The sequence below is a fragment of the Octopus bimaculoides genome, chromosome 17, assembly GCF_001194135.2.
Source record: "Octopus bimaculoides isolate UCB-OBI-ISO-001 chromosome 17, ASM119413v2, whole genome shotgun sequence".
Lineage (NCBI taxonomy): Eukaryota > Metazoa > Mollusca > Cephalopoda > Octopoda > Octopodidae > Octopus > Octopus bimaculoides.
The window spans coordinates 27,583,236-27,591,179 of NC_068997.1; the positions used below are offsets into that span (position 1 = coordinate 27,583,236).

Genomic DNA, 7,944 nt, shown 5'->3' on the forward strand with positions numbered 1-7,944 from the left:
AGAGAGACAGCTAAACACGTCCTGGCTCAATTGCTGGCCAGCAAGAAAGAGACAGAATGAAGCGGGAAAGCTTGGTTGTTGAATTCCACGCATGCGTGAGACTACGCATGCGCACGGCGTTACTACAAGTTTGTTATTGGGGTCTGTTAATCAGAAATTTGACGGTTAACTGGATTTATTGGGTTATGCATTAGCTAGTTATTAGGTTATTGTGGATTTGTGACATATGTGTGTATGCGTGTGTGAATGTGTGTATGAATGCGTGTGTGAATGTGTGCGTGCGTGTACGTGTGTGTGTGTGTGTGTAACAGACGAATGGTATTTAAGTTTGCGACAATTGGTTCGTTGAAAATTTATTTGATTCAGTTGTAACAGATTGCATCAATTTCGACGATAAATCTTGGTCAGTCATTTTCTTCAAGATATATCAAGAATATGATTGCAGTCAGCGACCGTTGAAATATCTTAATTTTAATCTCGTGTTTGAACATTATTAGAGACAACTAATGAAACGAGTTAGCACCTGAATATCACAAATATAACAGCCAAGAATTTGTTATGGTTCGAAGCGATTTATTTAAAATATGCATACTTTTTCTGATGATATAGACATTGCTGCATTTCGTTCTTGGGTACATGAAACAGAATTCATCAATAATATTTGAATCTTGTCCATTTTGCTTTAGGTCACTATTTTCGTAAATATATTATTTAAAAAAAAATCTGTAGCCATTTTTTAAGTTGAGGTGCAAATGTGTTGATCTTCATCATTTATGACTTTAGATATGTTTTTGAAGATCTTTTTTTTTTTCTTTTTAGTGGAAGATGCGAAATTGTAACGTAAAAAGTGAATTTGTTTTTCCTTCTTTTCTTTTATCAATAAATTATATTAGGAAGGTGTAAAGTGATAGTATCTTTCGCTGCTGAGAGTAGTACACTAACTCATAAGTGTGTATGAAAATATGTCTATATATATATATATATATATATATATATACTTGTGTGTGTGTGTGTATGACAGACGAATGGCATTTAAGTTTGCGACACTTGGTCCGTTGAAAATTTATTCGATTCAATTGTAACAGATTGCATCATATTACATAATTATTATTTCGCTACTAGCAAAAGCTAGTCGGCGAAGTTATGGTTGACTAAGTTTGTGTAATGCCGGAAGAGGAGGCATTTATGTGATATGATATAATCTGCTACGACTGCATTTTAAACGTTCGGACAGTGTAATGACACTCGTTCAAAACATTATCAGTGGTAATCTCGGAAAATTAATGAGGGCTATTATTACTAAAGAAGTTCAGGTGTCTGAGTGATCTCTCAAACCTGCGGTGCACGGGGATATTCGATACAAGTCGTACGTCCCGAGGAGAGACCAATTCATGCCTGCAAAGGTACCGTGCCAAGCAGTTACTTAAGAAAGCTAAAATCTCACACGAACATAGCATACTTTGGTTCATCTCAGGAAAGAAAAACTCCGACCACGATCAAAAGTTTGACGGGAGAAATGACAGATGGTTATGTACGGGTCTTACTGACTTCTCCAGAGTGATTGCGATGGCTTATAGGAGTAGTGAGTAACGAAGGTCATGGCATTCCTGATCACATCTTTCCATAGGGTCTTACAATTAATGCTGCTGGATACGTTGAGGTGCTGAAGACCGTTGTTAAGCCCTGAATAGATGAAGTACACAGTAGAGGCCATGTGTCATTCAACAAGTCTCAGCACTTCTCACAAAGCCCGTAACTCAAGAATGAATGTCAGACAATCTTTACAATCATGAAACACCAAACGTGTGGCCTCCAAACTCATCAGGTTTAAATTTCATGGGTTATTGTTGAAAGGGAGACTAATCGACATCTTCCTAGCTTCACTGAAAGCAACCATTGGCCAGGTGATATCCAATATTGATAAGGAACATTTAGTGCAGGTATGGTAGGCATGTCAACGATTCCAGTTCTGCATTGAAGCAGTCATCGTAGCTGAAGGCGGATGCATAGAATTATCTTACAAGAAAGCTTATCGAGAACATGTGTAGATATTTTTTATTAAAATACATTTGACTTTTGCTAGATTAGAGAAGTTTTAACTTATCAAATGTCTTCAAATAACTTTCACACTATGTATGTATGTGTATATGTAAAGGAGAGATTAATTCAGTAAAGTCAGCAGCCATCCAATAGCTGGTAGTGAGAAACACTCTAGTCTTTGCTTATCATCTCTCTTGGAGAGGGAAATTCCGAAATAACACCTGCTTCATTGCAAAACTCGAGATCTTGCTATTGCCTAGTTGATATTTTGATGTCTTCCACAGAAATGTGACATAATATACATTTTCGGTTGCATCTAAGAGTTTCAGTGTCTCTTTTGTTTATCAGGTATTTTGTAGCAATCTCGTTCTTTGATTGAAAATGCATAGCCTTCGAAGACTGATGCGATGTAGCTGTCACCAGTTCAAGCCAAGCAGAACTTCATGTCAATATTATTGCCATCTTAATGTCTTGGAAAAACATACACATGAATAGTCTACTTTTTTGGTATGCTGAGGGTTTCACATCCAGGTCTTCTTTGAGTTATGTATGTATAGATATATGTATATATGCATGTATGTATATATGTATGTGTACACAGATAGACAGGCAGCTAGATAGATAGATTTTACATATATTCAGACATAAATGCACACATACACAGATAATTAGCGACCAACTACTCAGACGAACATTTGTCTTATTTGAATGAATCTTTGCAGATGTTGTCGGCATTGTCCTGTTTCAACAATCAATTATTTACAACCACCACTACTGACACCGCCATTACCGACAATAACCACAATCACCACCACTACTACTAACAACAACCTGGCCCCAGAATCTATAAATTTCTGGAGCTGACACACATTTCTTTCCCCCAAATGTTCAACAGGTCACGTGGCCCTTTCTACCACTCCCCCCATCCTGCTTTTGGCCTCCTTTAAAGTTTCTAATTTCCTTATAGTTTTTTGTTTCTTCTTTTTTTTCTGTTTTTAAATGTATTTATTTATTTTCATTCGCCTCCTCCCCACCCCTGCCTTCCCAATGAATGTTTCCTTGCACAAACATGCTTCCTCTGGCAGGTGACCTTCATCTTGGCCGTTTTAGCCAGCAGAGTTGGCTAAAATAGCAACAACTATTACGGAGAACAAATATACTCAATTATGTAGTTCCGGTTTGAAGAGCGGGGGAGATGGAGTGACGGGCAGAGGTGGAGAATGAAAGGCAGGTAAGCAAGATTTGTGTAATTAGGCAGGGATGGCGGTTTCATTAAGGAAGGTGGGATGTGGTAATTGTTTTACCTGGTAGTCTCTTTACGGTCTGCTGTTTTAAAAATAGACTTCCATAAACAAAATGTTAATAACTACATAGAAAAATGTGGATTGGCCAAAATTGTTCGTGCGATATTTGTTCCGGTTCCAGTTCCAGTTCTTTGCGTTCTGTGTTCAAATCCTTCCGAAACCAATTTTGCCTTGCATTCTTCGGGAGTCAATAAAATGAAGTAACAGTGTTACTAGGCAACGATACAATAGACTAAACCCCGCTCTACCTCAAATTTCAGGTCTTGTGTCTACGTAAGAAAGAGTTAACTATTTAAAAAGAAATCAGTAAATGACCTTTCTGTCGAGAGAAGTTGTGGAGAACTAGTCCCAGGGCAGTTCGTATAATTTCCATTGCTGGAATCAATTCTTTCTTGTGGTTAGGAAAGAGTTGAATTAGGATCAATGTTGGGTTCAACTTCTTGTGGTTAAAGAAAGGGATGAGCTGGAATCAGTTCCTTTTTGTGGCTAAGGAAAGAGAAGAGCTGTGATCAAGTCCTTTTTGTGGCTAAGGAAAAGGATGAGCTGGGATCAATTCCTTCTTGTGGCTAAGGAAAAGGATGAGCTGGGATCAATTCCTTCTTGTGGCTAAGGAAAAGGATGAGCTGGGATCAATGCTGAGATCCAAGAAGCAAGCTGTGATCAGTACTGCAATCAATGCAGATGTGGAAGAGGTGAAGTCAAAAACGACGGAGGCGTTAAAAGCATCATTTTGCAAGAGTTCCAGCACTGCTTTGAACAGTGGAAAATGAGTTTGGACCGATGCGTCTAATGCAACTGTAATAACGATGGGAGATCATGCACCATAGATGAGGGAGCTAGATAAACAGAAATTTGTTGGGTACAATAACTTTTACAAATAACAGAATATCGAAAACAAGCCAAAATATCAAAGGCTTAAATCTTCATTTGCTTGTCAGCTATTTGCAATGAGAGGATGACAACAAAACAATAGTGATGGTGGCTGATGGCATTAATGCAAAACATCATTGCTAGAAACAGAAGTTTTCATCATGCAATAATTCTCCTCACCAAATTATAAACGTCTATAAAGTTGATCTGAAAGAAGAGGAAAGTGAAATACAGCTCATTTATGATAAATCAATAGTTTCTTACTTTATTCCAGTATAAAGTCACAATATTGTATTTACATAAACAGGATCATATTTTGCCCCCTTACAAAACCACATTAAAGTATCTTTCAATATGCATATGAGGAAACAGACTAGATATATATATATATATATTTTTTTTTTTATAAATTTTCTTGTAATATAGGGGTGCATCATCCACACCAGCAAATATGGTATCTTCTCACGTAAAATGCTTGGGTTTAAAGGGTCTGTTAGGAAATATGTTTTGAAATCAAACAACTTTTCCTTTGTAAATCAGATAAGTCTCATGAGTGAATCGCATAAACCAATAAGTTAATTTCTTACCAACTTTCAGTAAATCAGGTAACACATACAGATGTTTAGGAAAAAAACACGTTTATAGTATATAGTCATGACAATCTCATTAAAAGATTATAATCGAAGCTGACTAAAGCAAGAAACAAGTTGTCAGAACCAGTAAATTGGAGACAAATGACTCCCTAGCAGGCCCAAAGGAACAATTATATAGGACCAGGCATATGCTATCTGAACAGATCGTATATTACCACCACCAATGCTATAAGAGTGTTTATAGCCAAGACACTTAATCATATCTTAGCTACAAATAGGTAACATGGTTCACATCTACAGCTGGGTGAACTGAGTTCTGGGAGACTGTACAGTACTAATGACAAAGTCTGAAATAAAAACTATTCCATTAGTTAATCACAGAGATTGCTGATCTCACCTGTCAGACATATACACAATAGAAACATTAATTAGCTAATGATCTTCAAACTTGTTACAGAAGAGCATACAAAAAAAGCAACAAAAGAAACAAAAACAATAAAAAAAAAAGCAACCCCAAATCTAATCAAATGTTTTTATTTGACAAGAAAGGTCATTTTCACATGGATGAATGGCAATATGCCAAATAAAAACGCACAAAAAAAACCAAATGATCTCCAATACATGTGTTAACCAGTCAGTTGCTAGATGACAGACATTAAGGAGATGAAAGACTATTGTGAAGCACTGACGATACAACCCCAGATTCTTGCCCCTACATTAGATTGGCAGTTCCAGCAGAAGATTAAACCAGAGTGTTTCATCAGAGTCAGAGTGGCAGTTCTTCAACAACTGAAACTGGAAGATTGTAGGCAAGTTTCAACATAGAACATTACAGTTGAATTACAGGGAAAATGGAGAAAATTATTTGCAGAGTTAATTTGGTTAGCATTGCCATTAGTTAAAGTCTGAAATTAAATAAGCAAAACTGTAATGGTACAGCAACCAATAAAATGATTTGTCCAGGCTCCTCAACATTGGAAATGGAATTTTGTTTATTTTTGTTGGTTCATATTTAGAAATAACAGAGAGAGGAGTGAGAGAGAGAGAGAGAGAGAGAGAGAGAAAGAGAGTGAGAAAGAGAAAAGAGGGCATTATATATACATATATATATAACATATCTTGGAAAAGATAAACCATTTCCTCAATACTCAGTGACATTTTTCAAACATTCTATTGCTATTGAGGCCAGTTGACACAAATATCAAACTGCAACATAAATTTGGGAGTTCCATAGAAATTATGATTCCAGGCATTGTACAATGATAAAAATGAAATAAACTGTTGGAAATGACAGCCAGTGAATAAAAAGATCATTTCAGTTTGCATCTGCTTCTCTTCCCTCCCCCCCTCTCTCTTCTCTAAATAGATGTATTGACTAGGCACAGGCCTCTATTTAGAGTGGATGATCAACTTTTAAGTATATCAGCCATAGATATTTGAGACTGATACACCCAAAAGGGATGACGGGTAAAGTCAACAATAACAAAGTATTTAACAGTATTTACTTGAATCTTCCCTCCACATAAGATGACATAGCATTGTTGAAGAGGAGAAACAGGTAAAGAAAGATAAGGTTTTTCAATGTCGTAGCAGTAGTATTGCTTCACACATGGACTCTGGCCCCCATCATTACATTAGACATGACTAACAACATAACGAATGTTAATGAGTAAAACTAACTAGTACAAAATGATGAGTATCAGAAATGGACAATGGAATACTTTAACTAGTGGTACAAAGATTGCATCCATTTTCGTTTAACGGCGGTGGAGGTGATGGTGCTAAGGAGAGGGATCCTTTTCTACATTGCAATCTGTCTGTTGATAATTATCTAAATTCAATGATAAATTACCTGTTTTCAGACACACTCACACAATCTCAGGTTATGGTTTCTTATAAGAGAGCTTACAGCATTCTGCTGTAATGAATAGGAGAAAAACAAATGTACACACACAAAAAAACACAGAACAAATCTAAGAAGAGAGGTAAAAAATAACAACAGCAATAACAACATCACAAAAATGAATGAGATGGGAGCAAGTGATTTTGACAAAGAAGGGGAGAAAGTCTGAATTTAATGACCAGTTTGACATTGAAGTTATTATGTAGTGTGGTTATTTACTAACAACCGAGAAGTCATCACTGTACATGTTCAGTAGAGAAAGTAAAGTAATGAGACAGGTTCAACCTGCATCTCATTAGAATATTTTTTCTGTCTTTAAACAAGAGAAACCACTTCATCGACAGAAATAGAGTAGAGATTGTATAAATTAAGATGGCTAAATTGGGATTTTAGAGTGTCTCTCTTTTTTCATTTATTTACTTTTATATATATATATCCTTTTTTTTTTTTTGCATTCTGGTGTTGTCCCCTTTTGACTATGTTTTTAGACAACCGGAAATAATAAAAAAAGTCAATGTCTTAAATTATTAAATAGCTCTGGGGAACCTTGGTATATACACCTGATGACCTATAATTATTGAGCCTGGGGGGTGTATCTGAGTGAGGAGTGGCTGAGGTGAAGCCAATGGCATAAGTTGACTGGGAGCCGCGATGAGTTGATGATGAAATGGATGGGCTGCAGCAGCTATTGGTAGCCCAGCAGCAGCAGTTGCATGTAAGTGATGGAGAGCATGGTGACCAGCCAAAGCATGGTGCGGATGGTGGTGATGGGCAGCTCCATGAGACATCTGTGGAATGGCGATAACTGGTCCTCCAGCCTGGATTGGAAACGTGCCCTGAGACTGGAGCAACGCATTTGGAGGGATCATTATCTGCTGCTGTTGACAGAACGGCACCATCGGGTGGTGTGCAATGACTGGGCTACCGGCGTGTTGCGCCTGCGGTAAGAGAATCTGCTGCTGTAAGTGCTGAGGTTCAGGTTCCGGCAAAGCCAAAATTCCAGGTTGCTCCTCGGTCTCTTCATCAGACACTACAGTCGAAACCTGCCCTTCCATTTCCATTGACTCATCATCATCACTCTCTTCAACTTGGCCTGTCTCCTTCTGATGCTGACGCCTCTGTTGCTTTAATGCATGTTTCTGTGCCATCTCCTGTAAGTGCTTATATTGCTCTGCCTGTTCTGGAGGGATGATAGGGAGTGGCATTGGCGAGATATCTTCACAGCTCTTTTTCT

General features: G+C 37.5%; 1 protein-coding gene across 1 annotated transcript in view; it reads right to left on the bottom strand.

Annotated features, from left to right (window-relative positions):
• Positions 1-7,944, bottom strand: part of LOC106872650 (serine-rich adhesin for platelets) — a 126,757-nt gene that overhangs the window by 4,499 nt on the left and 114,314 nt on the right. The gene's annotated exons all lie outside the window — the stretch shown is intronic.